Below are 16,382 nucleotides of genomic sequence, written 5' to 3' on the forward strand. Positions count from 1 at the left end.
GGAAGTGGATGGTCACCACGACTTTTTTAAATAGCCTGCTTGCCCTGTCTGTTTTCTTCACTTGTTCTTTGATCACTTGCTTTCTTCTTCTTCTTCTTCACTCCCTCCCTTTCCAACCGACCATGGGCAGGGGTAGGAGGGGCAGAGGCTAGCCTCGCCGTGCAGACGACAAACGTAAGCGCGCTCCAAGTCCTCCTTCAGAAGACTTTGGCAACTCGGAATACTCGAAGGAGGCCTCCTCCGAGTATGATCGATTGCCCGCTCCTGCCTCTCCAGTGGCGTCGTCCGAGGATTCAGATGACTCCATGGGACTGTCCATCGCAGCCCGTGCCTACTGGCGCTCCATCGAGCATGCCAGGCTCGGTGGATCGGATGACTCGGAGGTCTCCTTGGAAGAGGAGGACTCCTCCGACTCTTCCGAGGAGCGGAGTGGCGGCGACGGTGACGAGGACGAGGACGATGGCAGCAGTGGTGATGATGGCGGTGAGGGTGGCGGTGACGGCAGCTAGGGCGACGACGACGACAAGGGCGATGGTGATGGCGATGGTGACGGCGAGGGCGATAGCGATGGCAGCAAGGGCGATGACGACGACAACAAGGGCGACGACGCGGTGACAAGGCCAGTGGCATAATGCCGCTGGTTTAAGTATTAGTATAGATAGCAGTAGTAGTAAGTAGTAGTGGATTAGTGTAGTATTAGTATAGCGTTGCGTAAGTAGTAGAGCAATGTAATGTAATGTAGTGTAGTGACCAGGGGTGAAAGAGGCCGACTCATATTGAGTCGGCTTCAAGTTTGTGATGAATTCCCACTTTATGAATAAAGAACACAGTTATTTCACTTTACCACTGTTGCATGCTTTTTGTTCGTGTGCTTGAAGGCTTGCCAACATTTTAGAGGTAATGCCCGAGTGATGATTGTGATTCTTGCTTTTCCGAGTTATGATCTGGCATTTTAGGGGTAATGCCCGACTTATGGAGCCAACTTATACTTATGCCGACATGTCTTCTTGAGTTCTGAACCCTAAATCTCACTTTTCTCCTCCGCCGCTTCTCTGTTTTCTTAATTCTCGAGCCTGCCCACTCCGTCCGAGAGATTGAGATGGCCCCCAAGAGGAAGAGACAGAGTGCTGCTGCTCCAATCATTCCACCCATTGATCCCAATAGCCAGCTTCCATTTGCCGGTAACCACATGTCTGTCATTTCTGAGTCCGATCTTCTACATCTTGTGGAAACTGGAGTTTTGCCATTGAAAGAGTTGTGTTCTTGGTGAATCTGGCGTGGGGTGACTATTCCGACAGAGGACACTGTGACACCCTAGTGTCACCTAGGGTTTCTTCTCAGTACTAACTCAAGTGCCATCATTTCATGTAAGCCAAATTAAGCATGAAGCACCAGATCAATGTAAGAATAAAAGATCCACTAAGTTTATATCTAAAGAATCATGTGTAAAACAAATGAGGTTGTCAAAAGAGGGAAAAATGTTGAAACCCTAATACCAACCATAATTAAGCTATTTAAGTAGAAAAGAAGAAAAGGGATGAAAGACCATGAAAACATGAAATCATGACTTAGGACAATTATAAAAATTGAAACACACTAACTAAGCTACAAGAAAGATTCTGAAAGCTTGGCTAAAATAGTTTGTTAAAAACTCCAAACAAGCCATTCAAGTGGAGGTTTAATGGGGACATCTGAAATTCAGATTTCTGAATTTTCAGCCCTTGAACCAAAACCGAGCACATTCACCTTGATCCTTAGCTCTAATCCTAAAGCTCCCATTAACAAAAACGTGTCTAACTAACCCCTCTATCAGATATCTGAAGATGGCATTGGGACGCGAGCCCTAGTCACGACAAAACCGAAGATTTGCCTCGGGCTTGGGCTGGGAGACAGACCAGACTTTAGAGCTCCAAATCTTTGAAACCAGTAGGCCAAATCCTATGACCCCACACAAGATCGGTAGCTTATAGGGAGGAGAAGAGGTTTTGTGCACTGACCAAGGCAAGAGCATGCTTAGATGAATGACCACACGTGCCAGAACTCGGGCAGAATGAACGCGCACACGTGTTCGACCCTGGTCGACACACCGGCGTTCGCCCAACCCGCGCGCGCTCACCCCAGCGTCCGGTCAAGTCCGCCGCACGCCCTCACCCTCGCCGTGCCAATAAAGCATCCTAAGGCCTCGGCCGTACCTCCCCGCGCGCTCTCAGACCTTGTCTATGACGAAGTTCACCGGACTTCGCCTCGAGCACGCCGCGCCATCGCCCGCCACCACTGCCAAGCCTCGGCCACCGTGGCCAGCCCGCTCCAGTCGCGTCCAAGTTGCACCGGCCTCTCGGTTAGCTTCGCAAGTGACCCGTGAAGCTTTCCAAGCGCTCGGACCCGACCGAACCTCACCGGAGACCCAAGATCATCCTTGCCGGACTTCGGTCGCCCGCGGCCGCGTGTAGACCGAGCAATCCGGCGAGCCATTCTCCGATTCCTTGCACACACATCTTCCTTGATTTCTGGTGAAGCTTCCTGACCCATTTAATTGACCTATCGTGCCTTGGTTAGGCCGGACTCCTCGCCGCCGACGAGCTCCCCCGCCTGCGCGTGTGTACCGACCTCCTGCGACCACCATCGCCGGCGATCGCACCTCGACGTGATCGCCAGAGACACCCGGACCTCACCCGACCCCTCACCGGAGCAACCTCGCCGTCGGTAAGCCCCTCCGCCCCTTTCTTCCGCCGCGGTCACTGTTCCATTAGGGAAGGATCGCGGCTTCAATTTCGAGAAACCCTAGGGGGTTTCCTGCAGAGCCGTAGACTCATGTGAATAGTGCACCGAGGACATGTCTGTAATTCGTTTAAAACCTTTCGCCAGGGACCCCAGTGCAAAATCGTTTTTCCTTTATCCATTTCTAATTAATCTTTTTAAATTCAGCAGAGAACCTAGAAATTTCATATCTTGAGCAATACTCCACCAAACTTAGTCAAACCAATTTTGCTGGATTCAAAATATTATGGACTATCAATTAAAAATACTGAACCCTATGCTTTCTGTTTTAAAATTTAGAGTTTGGAATTAATTAAGGAAACTGACCAAACCTTATTAAATTAAAGAAAATTAGTTATGCTTCTGTGCTGAACTTAAGAAAATTTGAAGAAGTATAAACTTCACTTAGACACTGTTTAAAAATAGTGAGCACCCCAGTATTAAAGATTTAGACATGGTTACTTATTAAAAGACATTTTTGCCCAAAACTTAGGAAAATAAGAAAGGCACTGGAAAATAATAAACAGTGAATGCAATTATTTTTCCTTGTCTACTTAAGTAACAGAGAACCTAGAAAAAAATAAAGGGAACCCCAGTCCAGAACAAATTCTAGGAGAAATGTTTTATTAAGCACTAATCAAATTAGAAAAACAATTATTAGAATTATGAAAGCAATTTCAAAATTATTAAGAAAAATCCAGTGGACTTGTAACCACTAAGATACCACTACAAAAATGATAAACACCCCAGTCTATCATTTTAAGTAGGATAAACAAATAGAACTTGATATTGAGCCATATTTCAATTAAATCATAAGCAAGCCAAAAAGTGTGCAACAATGGGCAAATAAATTTTTACCAGATTAATAATGAAATAGGCCACCAGAGAAAAATGCAAAACTCAATTGAAAGCTGCAAAATAATACCCATTGCAAATACTTCATGAAAAAGGCCATTTAATCCAAATAATTCCTACCACTCGTCCCTTGAGCAAAAAGTTGCCAATTTTCAGAATGATTGCTCTTGCACAAAGTAGAAGATACGAAAAATTGGAAATCTGTTGTTTGATATTTTTCAAATATAGTGGTAGTAGAAAGCACCCCTTTGGCTAGAAACTTTAGAAAATCATAGCAAAATAACTAATAAGTATTAGTGACTAAACTTTTTTACATAGTCATGTTATAACATCTAAATGCCAGCAAAAATATGTCTTAGAGAATAACCCACTGTTAAAAAGGAGTTGTAGTTCAAAACACCACATCTGCCCTAATATTTGATAATTTTGTACAGAGAGAACCCCTCACTGTTTAAGCCCCAAATTTTGAGACAGAAAACTATGCACCAATAAAAAGCCACTGTAATTTTTGCAGAATTTTTTTGGAAATTTATTAAGTTATCTTGTAGTTCAAACCCACCTTAAAAGTATAAAAGAAATAGAAAGAAAGAGAGGAAATAATAAATCTCACTCTAATGATTCAGCTAGAAACCTTAATAAACTCTCACTAAGACATTAAAGGAAAATCAGTAAGGCACCAAAATAAACTTACCAATCAGCTTAACCAAGTTTGACCCTAATTTGCTAAGTATACACAAGAATCTTCAGTAGCAAGATTGAGCTCTACCTTATTAATTTGATCATTCACCGTCAAAGTTTAAATTGCTAAATTGCATATCATGCCATGCATATATCTTACTCATTGCATTCATTAGATTGCAATCTCGCTGACGGAGAGTACGTACTCATCCCCGAGCAAGGAGCTGTCCACGAGGAAGACCAGGAGCAAGCTCCCGAGACTGCCATCGAGGATCTCCCCGGAGCCCCAGCTATTGAAGGCAAGCCCCAGTTTTATGCATAACCGTATCTATATATGCTACTTTACTACACTTAATGTTTGTAGGCTTGTAATGTGCACTTAAGTGTAGGAGTTGCCTGAAACCCTAGTTGCATGAACTTAGGATTCCTTTTTGAGATGGATACTAGTATGCTAGGTCGAGTAGCTGCTATGCTAATCAAGATCTCGGTAGAAGTCGAGTGATTTTTCTAGCACTCGCGTGTGGTCAGAGATTGATTGTGTTCATCTTGATAATGGGATCTATGTTGGTCTATGGACTTGGATCCAGGGAGGATACCTTGTCCATAAGATGGGAAAAGGAATTAAGGATTAACGTGTGGATACCTGAGTCAAGCTTTTGAACGTACTAAACACATGTCGGGAAATATGGTAACCGGTAAACCTAGTACCTAAGTGAAGCCGGGCGCGGACTTTACCCCTCACGCAACCTGAGATTGGGTCTCCCATGCTAGCTATGGTGGGTACAAGTGCGGCCACTGCACGGTGGCGGCCGGGGTCAGTGGAGCATTGTATGCCAAGGCAGTGAGGCCTGGCCGCGAACGGGGAATCGATGGGGACGGTTGACATGTGTGGGGCGGAGTGCCCTGACATGTCGTGTGTTTAGATTTACCTTGCAAGGATAAAACTCGATTCGAATCGTCTGCTTCTCGCAGCTAATGAGACTGCTTGACCCCTTGTACTACATTGAGTAAGAAGTGAAATGAGCTTACATGAGATAACTTGTTGATTGTACTAAATGCTTGCTACCATGTATGCTTAGAAGGAGCAAACTTAGCTAAGATAATGATGCAAGAAGTTGAAAAGCTAAAATTTGATTTTAGACTCAGCTAGTGCTTTTGGCAAACCAAACCCTTCAGCCAAACAGCTGCATGGTCTAGAGGTAGAGGAGTACTTTCCTCACACCGGGTAAGTCTAGCTGAGTATTAGTATACTCAGCCTTGCTTGTGGCATAATTTTTGCAGGTACGCTTCAGGATATGGTTGATGGTATGACTTGGCCTACCACCCTGCCACCGGTTGGACGGTCGAGTGGGATGCTGCTCCAGCAGGAGAGGAGTAGTGGGCTAGGCCTTGCCCGATTCCTCGTTTTCGATGTTATCAATTATCCGCTGCATTTTATTTTGTGAACTTATCTCAGCTATTGAAAAACTTCGGTTATTGTAATAACTCCAGTACTTTAATTTGAGGTTTCCTGTTTTATTGTATTTCTTCTGTGACTCTTCTTCGGGTGAGTATGTGGTATTTGATCCTGGTTAAGTGGCTTTATCAGACTAGATCTGAGGGACTGGCGGGTTATTCCGATTAAAGTGTGTTACGGCCCCTGAGGCGTGACTTAGGCACTTAAGTTGGAATAATTCGGGCGGTTCTGCCACAGCTGGTATCGGAGCAAATACCACCACAGAGAAGAACAATAAACCATGAATACCAATTTTTAAAAATCTAAAACTTGCTTAGAAACTGATATGAATCATCAAGACTAGACCGCTACATTTAGGACGAAAGGCCTTAGGAATAGAGGGGAAATAGGTGGCTAAGTAAGTAGGCCCTATGGGCCAGTCCTCAGTTTTTTTTGAAAGGATGCCCTAAAAGCACCCTTTTATTCGGAGAGGAGACATTATTTTCAGCATGCATTCATTATAAAATTTGAAGGCTTAAGAACTAACGAAGTAAAAATTTGAGTTAACCCTCTTCCTTTTAAACCACCCAGGCTCTTTTATTTTCTTCCTTCCACCATAATCTTTACCTCTGATACCCTTCCGCAGATGACTTCACCCACCCCCGCTAGTGGAGGAGACACTCGTTTTAGCTCTGACTTCCTTTCTCACGATGGCTTTCCTTCTATCTTATGGGAAGTGCTTAAATCCGCCGGTTACCCTACGCCCCCTTTGTACACGGTGCAACTGTACGAGGAGCATTGGGTACCACGTTGCCGAGTCTGGCTGACTTTGGAGGCTCATCCCTTTCAGCCGGGTTGGCGTTCTCTTGACTCCGAGACGATTGGATTCAGGACGAACGACACCACTGAAGCGGCAGCGATGAAGACTCTGACGACTTTCTGTGGCTACCATCCCTTGGAGATGGTGATGCACCCCTTGGGACTCTTCCCTGCTGAGAAGAAGGATGACCCCATGTGGTGCAACCGTGTGAGCCATGTGAAGGATGTGTGGGCGATGTATCCTGACTTGGTTGGGAGGGTCACTGTTCAGTGCATGAGTGCGCTGTACTGCCTTCAGGCCCTGCAGAGCGACGCTATGGCACATCTTGCTAACATTGCTCAAACCACCAAGCTCACCCTCGACAGCCGAGAAGACTTTGTGGTCGACTTTCCTCCGAGTTGGTGGAGAAGGACCTACAGGTGGAAAGGCTGAGCCAGCGCATCACCACCTTGGAGCAGCAGGTGGAGATCCGAGACAACACCATTGACGTCTTGGAGAACCAGCTCCATGATGTGCAGCGGGAACTCAAAGAAGCTAATACCACCTGGACATGCACCACTTAGAGATGGAGGCCAATGAGGCCGAAAGCGAGGGAGAAGAGGCTCCTGAGGAGTTAGGACCAGCCCCCAGTGCCAATGGGACTACCTCCGCGATGCCCCTTCACCCGCATCCAGTGTCGCTTCCACTACTCAGGGTTGACGAGTCGTTTTGACGTCTTAGGAGGATAGAAACCTACGCGATCTTAGTTAATGACAGATTTTGGATTAGGCTTACGAGTACTTTCCCCTAATTGATGTAACCCTTGATAACTTTTGAGATCTGTGGGATGTTTGTAACCATGTTATCTTCATTCAAACTTAATGTTATGATTATGGCAATTTTCTTTCCATATGAGACAATAGCATGTTGTTCGAAATTGTGATAACAATGGCGACGATCTCTGTTTCCAGATGGCAGCTAGGCAGCGTCGCGGGCATAACGAGCAAGTTCCCCTGCCACCTCCTCTAGCTCCCACGGTGCAGGAGCTAATGGCCCAGCAGAATGAGATTCTGCGACAGCTCTTGCAGCGCCAGCCCCACGCTCAGCAGTATGGTGGAGGCCAGCCGTAGCGACCTCCGGCAGCGGCAACCTACCAGGAATTCCTGAGCATGCAGCTGCCCTTGTTCACCAACGCAGAGGATCCGTTGGATGCCGATGTGTGGTTACGCATCATGGGGTCCAAGTTTCCCCTCCTCACGGGAGACTGCCCTGATGATACCAAGGCTCGCTTCACCGCACAACAGCTTCGTGGCCCTGCTCGGACTTGGTGGGACCACTTCTGTGCTATGCTACCTGCTGATCGTGAAGTGTCTTGGGAGGAATTCAAGACTGCTTTCAGAGGGCACCACATCCCAGCTGGAATTCTTGATCGCAAGCTGAATGAGTTTCTAGCACTCAATTAAGGAACCTGCACGGTATTGCAGTATGCTCAGGCCTTCAATGACATGTGCCAGTACATAGGTTATCATGCTGATTTCGATGAGAAGAAGAGAGACCGCTTCCGTAGGGGTCTCAACACCAAGCTGCGGGAACGTCTCAACACTGTCCGGGCTGATAGCTTCAATGAGTTGGTCAACCTAGCCATCTCCTAGGAGGATTGTATTGTAGCTCACCGGGCAGAAAAGAAGATAAAGCCACCAATGGCATCACCATCCGCTTAGGCTCAGGGGTTCAGGATTGTTTCTCACAATCAGAGCAGGGGATTTCAGCAGCAGGCAGGCAGATGGGTGATCAAGCCACCTCAGCAGCAGCAGCCGGCACCCACTCGTTTTCCAGCTCCCGCTCCAAGGAACAATCAACCTCCGCAGCAGCAGCAGTTCCGCCAGGGCAATGGGAACAAGTGCTTCACTTGTGGCAATATGGGCCACTATGCCAAGAATTGCCCAAGAAATCAGCAGAGGCAGATGCCAGCACCAAATCAAGACAAGGGAAGAAAGCAGAAGGTACAAGTCAGGCAAGGGAAGCTCAACTTCACTACTCTGGAGGAGTTACCTGAGGGAGCCCCCATCATGACTGGTATCTTTCCAATTTATAATCAACCTGCTTTAATTCTATTTGATTCTGGTGCATCTCATAGTTTCATTAGCCAAAAGTTCAGTGCAAAGTGTCAACTGCCTTTCTATCACACAAAAGGGTCATTCATGATAGCCACACCTAGGGGTAAAATTGCAACTAATCAATTAAACCAAAGTGTGCCTATTCAACTGGGGAGCCACATTATCAAAACCACCCTTCTTGTTTTGGGTTTGGAAAATGTGGATATTATTTTGGGAGCTAATTGGATGACCAGACTCCAAATAGTGCTTGATGTAGCCAGCCGCATCGTGGAAATCAATTCCCCAATCTGTGGGAGTTTCACCTTGTTTCTGCCTAGTCAAGACTCTACTTAGTCATGTGCTTTTGCTATGACAGAGTTACCCCTGAAAATGATTCCAGTGGTCTGTGAGTATGCAGATGTTTTTCCAGATGAATTGCCAGGAATGCCACCAGACCGAGATATTGAATTCGCCATCGAGTTGCAACCCAGAACGACACCTATTTCCAAGAGGCCTTACCGGATGCCACCAGCTGAGTTGGCAGAATTGAAGAAGCAATTGCAAGAATTGCTGGACAAAGGTTTTATCCGCCCAAGTACTTCGCCTTGGGGATGTCCAGCCTTGTTTGTAAAGAAGAAGGATGAAAGATTGAGGCTATGCATAGATTACCGCCCACTTAATGCGATGACTATCAAGAACAAGTAACCTTTGCCTCGTATTGATGTTCTTTTCGATCAGTTGGTCGGAGCCAAAGTGTTTTCCAAGATAGACCTTCGCTCCGGTTACCATCAGATCAAGATACGAGCGAGCAATATTCCGAAGACCGCCTTCTCGACCAGATATGGGCTATATGAATTCTTGGTGATGTCTTTTGGGCTGACTAATGCACCAGCATATTTCATGTATCCGATGAATTCTGTTTTCATGCCTGAATTGGACAAGTTCGTAGTGGTTTTCATCGATGATATCTTGGTGTACTTGAAGAACGAAGAAGAACATGTCGGGCATTAGCATGTAGTGCTTCAATGTCTGCGAGAGCACCGTCTTTAAGCCAAATTGTCAAAATGTGATTTTTGGATAAAGGAGATCAAATTCTTGGGTCACACTATCTCTCAGGTAGGTATAACTGTTGATCCTGATAAGGTGCAAGAGGTGATGAACTGAAAGCCGACAACGACTGTCCGTCAGATTCAGAGTTTTCTGTGATTAGCTGGTTATTACCGAAGATTCATTCTAGATTTCTCTCGAATTGCAAAGCCCATAACTGAGCTATTGAAGAAAGAAGCCAAGTTTGTTTGGGGTCAGAAGTGCGAAGATGCCTTTCATGCATTGAGGCAACATCTGACCACAGCACCGGTGTTAGCGCAACCCGACAGCAGCAAGCCATTTGATGTGTACTGTGATGCGTCTGGCACTGGACTGGATTGTGTCTTAATGCAAGACAATCGAGTCATTGCTTATGCATCAAGAGCACTCAGGCCTCATGAGCAAAATTATCCCACTCATGACTTGGAGTTAGCAGCCGTGGTTCATGCATTGAAAATGTGGAGACACTATTTGATGGGAACCCACTGCAACATCTTCACTAATCATAAGAGCCTTAAGTATATCTTTACTCAGGCTGATCTCAACATGTGGATGAGAAGATGGCTAGAGCTGATCAAGGACTATGACCTGGAGGTACATTATCACCTAGGAAAAGCCAATGTGGTAGCAGATGCCTTGAGTCAGAAGTTGCAATGCAACTGTGTTATGATGGATTCTCGCATTGACACCTTGTGTGATGAGCTGAGCAAAATGAAGATTGAAGTGATTCCTTCTGGTGCTTTGTCTCACATTTCCATTGAGCCAGCTTTGCAAGACCAGATCATCATGGCCCAGCTCAGTGACAAGGGAGTGCAAATTATTAAGGAGAACATCCATCAGAAGACCGAGAAGTATAAATGTTTCCGCCAAGATGGAAAGGGTATATTATGGTTTGAAAGCAGATTGGTGGTTCCTAAAAAACAAGGATCTCAAGAAGAAAATCTTGGATGAGGCCCATCTCTCCAAATTCTCCATGCATCCAGGAAGCACCAAAATGTACCATGATCTGAAGCCCTTGTATTGGTGGACCAGAATGAAGAGGGAGATAGCCCAATATGTATCGGAATTTGACAACTGTCAGAGGATAAAGGCAACCCACTTGAAATCAGCTGGAGCTTTGCAACCCCTATCTATACCTTCGTGGAAATGGGATGACATCAGCATGGATTTCATTGTGGGTCTGTCCAACACCTCTCGTCATCATGATTCGATTTGGGTTATTGTGGACCGACTGACGAAAGTGGCACATTTTCTCCCAGTGCACACCACTGATAAAGCTCAAAAGTATGTAGAGTTGTACATTGACCGAATCGTGTGTTTGCACGGATTGCCCCGAACCATTGTTTCTGACCGAGGATCCCAATTTGTTGCCAGATTTTGGGAACAATTGCAAGAGTCTTTGGGAACCAAGCTAATCAGAAGTGTCGAGACCATGCTTCATCGCCGAAGGTCCTGCAGGAAGAAACAGCTTCGGCAAAAGCTGCTTATACGTGATGCCGAAGCTACCACTCATGAAGCTTCATGTTATAGCGTATCCGAAGATGAATGATCGAACCGACTTAAAGATGGAATGACCTTTTAGTCCATAAGGGTCTGAGTCATTGTTGTAAACTTTTATAAGGGGTGTTGGGGGCCTTTGGCTTCCGAAGGTCCTCAAAAACATGATTTGACAATGTTTTCCAAGTGAAATATGTGAACAGGTGTCTTCGGAATCGGATTACGGGTATACAAGAGTATGGTCAAGACGAAGCTTGAGTGGGACAGAAGGCGATTGTGACGAAGGATAAGATGGTCACGAAGCTATGCGCAGATAAGCTTCGACATGACAGCAGAAAAGGGGAACCGACTTAAAGATGAAAAGCCAAATTAGACCCTGAAGAATTACTATAGAGTTATTGATAAATGTAAAGGGCATTAATGTAATTTCACACGGGCTGCGTCCCGTGCCTATAAATAGATGAACAGTACTCCCGTACTGTTCACGCTGACTTGGCATTCACTTTTCGCATCACGCCTGTACCTTTACTTTTCATCAATCCGAAGGTACATTTATAATTTGTCATTATGAATTTAATAATGCAAATAGAAATAAGTTGATGATAATATATGTACTATTATTCGTATTTCATACATGTATTCTTCTTTATTATCTATCGAGGTCACGAAGGTCTTTTCCTTCATAACCTTCGTCCAGAATTCATTATATCCGAAGGGACATAATGTCTTGAAGGACGAAGGACTTTAACATTTAACACTTTTTATGTTGCCTTGTTCTTAACTCTTAGCAATTGAGAACAAGTTCCCAACATTGGCGCCCACCTCCGGTGAACTCACGTCCATTTTTTGAGTTTTGAACACCTTCGGCAAGCATTACCTTCGTCATGCCGCCGAAAAAAGCTTCAGCCACAGGGGCTGCTACTCTGCAGCCGCTGAATCCAAATCAAGATGTCCTTTCTCTTAGAGAGGCTCGAAGCCAGAAGAGGAAGGCCACCAGTCCAACGCCTCCGGAGGACGACTTGGATCAAGAAATCCAAAACCTGGAGATGCTCCATCAACAGGTTCAACGAAAGAAGGAAAAGATGGCTCGTCTAGCTGACCTATAGAGGCAGATAGATGAAGCTTCGGAACAAGTTCGTCATCTTGCTCAAGATGACCAGAACCGAAGGCCTCCGCGCAGAGAGCTTCATCAGGAAGGCTTCTACAATGAGGACGACTGGTATGAAGATTTCCATCATGGAAATTTTGCTTTTGATGATGCTTCTCCTCTGTCAACAGAACTGCAGGCTACACCATGGCCCCAGTCTTACAAGCCACCCCAGCTCCCCATGTACGACAGTCATTCAGACCCGAAGCAATTCTTGATGAGCTATGAAGCAACCATATCTTCGTATGGTGGCAATACTGCAGTCATGGCAAAGTCTTTCGTCATGGCCGTCAAGAGTGTTGCACAAACCTGGTACTCCTCTCTTCGGCCAGGAACAATCACCTCATGGCAAAAGCTGAAGGACATGTTGATAACCATCTTCCAAGGGTTTCAGACGAAGCCGGCCACTGCTCAAGCTTAATTCCAGTGCACCCAGGATCACGAAGAATACCTTCAGGCGTATGTCCGAAGGTTCCTGCGTCTAAGGGCACAGACACCAACAGTGCCCAATGAAATTGTCATTGAGGCCATGATTAAGGGACTTCGGTCGGGACCTTCAGCGCAATACTTTGCCAGGAAGCCTCCTCAAACTTTGGAGAAGCTGCTCCAGAAGATGGACGAGTATATTCGAGCTGACAATGATTTTCGCCAAAGAAGGGAGGAAGCATTCAGGTTCTCTGAAATGACCAGGGGCTTCGGAGGAAGATTCCATCCGAGGCATGTCAGGTCAATTCACAACTCTACTCAAAGTGATGATAGAGGGAGTCAACAGCAAAGGCCATAGTATTCCTCGCAAGCTTCGGGGCAGCAGCAAAGCTCTTTCCGGCCCCCAGCGCCAAGGGGCAGAGGCGCTAGGGGCTTCGGGGGAAGATTTGAGGATCAACCAAGAAAAATTTACTGCCTATTCTGTGGTGAAGACAAGGGCCATACCACCAGGATGTGCCATGTTACCATCCAGAAGCAAAAGGAGATAGCAGAAGCTGCAGCGCAACAGAGTCAGCCGAAGCAAGTCATGCATACTGCTTCGTACCATTCGCCTTACATTCCAGAATATGTAGGCAATCACCCTGCAGCTTCTGTTGCTTCGGCAAGTCAACCCCAAGCATCTTGGCAACATCCTCCACCGCCACCACCAACGCAACGAGGTCAGCAGCCAGAAGGGAGTCAGCACACTCACCTTCAGCGGGACTTCAGAGAGGAGTACGAAGCTCGCACACTCAATAGCACTGTGGTAGAGTCGAAGCATATTTACTGACAAATATCCTACCTCGACAGCAGCTTTTCGCATTTTCGCATTTCAGTCTTACTTTCTTTTTAATAAGGAACAATTTTGGGAAGTTTAAGTGCTTTTTATCGTTTGTCAATCTCTTGTAACAGTTTCGCTTTTTACCATAATGAAAATATATCTTCTCCATAGGCTTAAGTTGCCGAAGCATAAGAATTTACGGTGACAAGGAGGACCTTCGATTTATCAAAAATTTGTTCTAAGGAACGCAGTACAATTTCTTCGAAACAACAAAAAGTCGTTCCTAAGGGAGCGCAGTGTAAGTTTTCTGCTCAAAAGTCATTCCGAAGGGAATGCAGAGCTTACAGCGAAAAATAAACGCTGATTCCGCTGAAAGTAAAAGGCGAAGAAGCTCCTAAGGGAGGCTTACAACGAAAAATAAACGCTGATTCCGCTGAAGTAAAAGGCGAAGAAGCTCCTAAGGGAGGCTTACAGCGAAAAATAAACGCTGATACCGCTGAAGTAAAAGGCGAAGAAGCTCCTAAGGGAGGCTTACAGTGAAAAATAAATGTCGACCTTCGACAAATATCATTTTGCATAACATCACATCATTACATCATTTGCATAGCATAACATCATACATCATAGTGCATCAACAACGCAAGAAGGGGGGGTCTCAATATTGATATTCGAAGATCGTTTTGAAGAAATAGTGACACGACACAAACAATAGCCATTGAAGAGTTATATCTTCGTCAAACTCTGAAATGGAAAGATCTATTGATTATTGATTTCACGAGGATTGGTTACTGATTTTATGAGAACATGGATATTATTTACGAAGCATGAAAAGAAGGGAAGGTGTTTTTTCGCCGAAGGCTCAAAAACGGTATGTATATGATGTTTCATGCATCGTAAAGAATAGAACTATAAACAGCTAATATATTACATCTAAAGTTATACAATATTACACATGATTCTCAACAAACATTACATTCTAAATGTTTTTTCAACAGCATCTAATCTTCCCTTAGGACTACTTCTGCAGCTTTGTTTAAAAGCTGATCAACAACTTTATCCATTATAGCTTCGACCATTTGTCTAATTTCGTCATCCCCCTTCGTGTGGGGGCCCGGAGATGGCTCAGCAGGTTCTGAGGGAAGAGTAGATACAGATTTATTACTATTACAAACCGTGAATGAGTTCAAAATCAAAAAAATACAGCAAAGAGTCAAAAACCACTAGTTAATACCTATTTGCCCTTTGGGCTCTGCGCTTTTCTCAGTGGCCTCTGCTACTTTTCTAGCATCATGAATGCCTTTTTCGCTTTTTTGAATAATTTCTTGGGCCATTTCCCGGCCGCCATTGTCCCAGATGTCGGTGAAAAATTTTCCACCGACCAGGCTTGCTTCGGCCGAGGGGTCTTTTATATCTTCGGAGGATAAGGCAGTTTCGGATTATGCTAAAGATTTCACATGCTCACAGCCTTTCCTCTCCAAAATAGTAGCAATCCCCCTGGCACCCGAAAAGGCACATATGTCTCCGCGGCTATTCAAAATTTCCTCAAAGGCCTCAACTTCGTGACTGATCCATTCAATCGGGCCTTCGGGGTTACCCCTTGTGAAGTTTTCCTCGCTCGAGAACGCGCCAACGCTGGCGAAGCTAGTTTTTATTTTCTTAGCGCATTCTATAGATTTGTCATAGCACCTTTTCTTGGATGAACGAAGCTCTTCAACGTTTCTTTCTAAATGATTTGCCCACTGATCGCTAAGTTCTCGTTTTGTCTCTTCAAGTATGCGTTCTTCTTTAGCTCTGGCTAACTGTTTCCGAAGATCCTCGATTTCGTGCTTCTGAGCCTCAGCTTGAGCTTTAGAAGTAGCTTCGTCTTCCTTTATCTTATCCACCAATGTAAGCAGAATTTTATCTTTTTCCAAAGCTTCGTTCCTCAGCTTAATAACCTCTGTTCGTAGGTTGTTGAAAGCAATATTATAGTCTCGTCTTCAGCATTCTTTTGCGCTCTCAAAGCGTTGCTAAGTATTAAACCCTATATGAAAAGAATTAGTATAAGAATAAAAGAATAATTCAAAAATTATAAATTTCCAAATATACAATTTTCATACCTTCAGACTATTATATGCGAGGCTATCTGCAAGATCGTCCTTTGTCATAGCGCAGAGGCCAGCTTCAAGCTTCGGGAACCCCATACTTCTAGCCATCTCCCGGCAGACAGATAATTCTTTGTTGTCTGGGAGGCAGTATAAGAAGTCATCTTCGTCTGTGCCATTGAATACTAAGGCCCCCTTTGGATACTTCAGTTCTCGGGCATAGTGATTAGCTTCAAAAATCTTTTCTTCAGATAATCTTTTTCCCGAAGCATGTCGTACAATATAATCGAGGGCTTTGGAGGATGCTTCGGGGGTAGCAGTGTCAGTTTCTTCAACCAAAATTGGCTCTGCCATTTTTGTTTCTTCGGCTTCCAAGGGTTTTATCTTGGTGGGCTCTGAAGGCCCAGCTTCAGTTTCAGATTGTTGCTTTGAAGCTTCGGCAACAAAGGCTTCAGTATGCACTTCAGAAGTTTCAACAATTTTCTTCGGAGTTGTGCTTAAAGACTTAATTGTCTCCAAAACATCCAGCACATTAACCATCCTTTTTCTTTTCGGGGTCACTGCTGGACCCTTTTGGCTTTTTACTGTCTCAATTTTTGCTGAAGGACTTAAAACTTCTGATGTCTTTGTTTCTTCAGTCCTCGGTTCTTCTATCTTTTCTGTTGCTGGCACTTCGGCCAGCTCTTCGATTTTTGGCAGCGG

Source organism: Zea mays, chromosome 1, assembly GCF_902167145.1.
Source record: "Zea mays cultivar B73 chromosome 1, Zm-B73-REFERENCE-NAM-5.0, whole genome shotgun sequence".
Taxonomy (NCBI): domain Eukaryota; kingdom Viridiplantae; phylum Streptophyta; class Magnoliopsida; order Poales; family Poaceae; genus Zea; species Zea mays.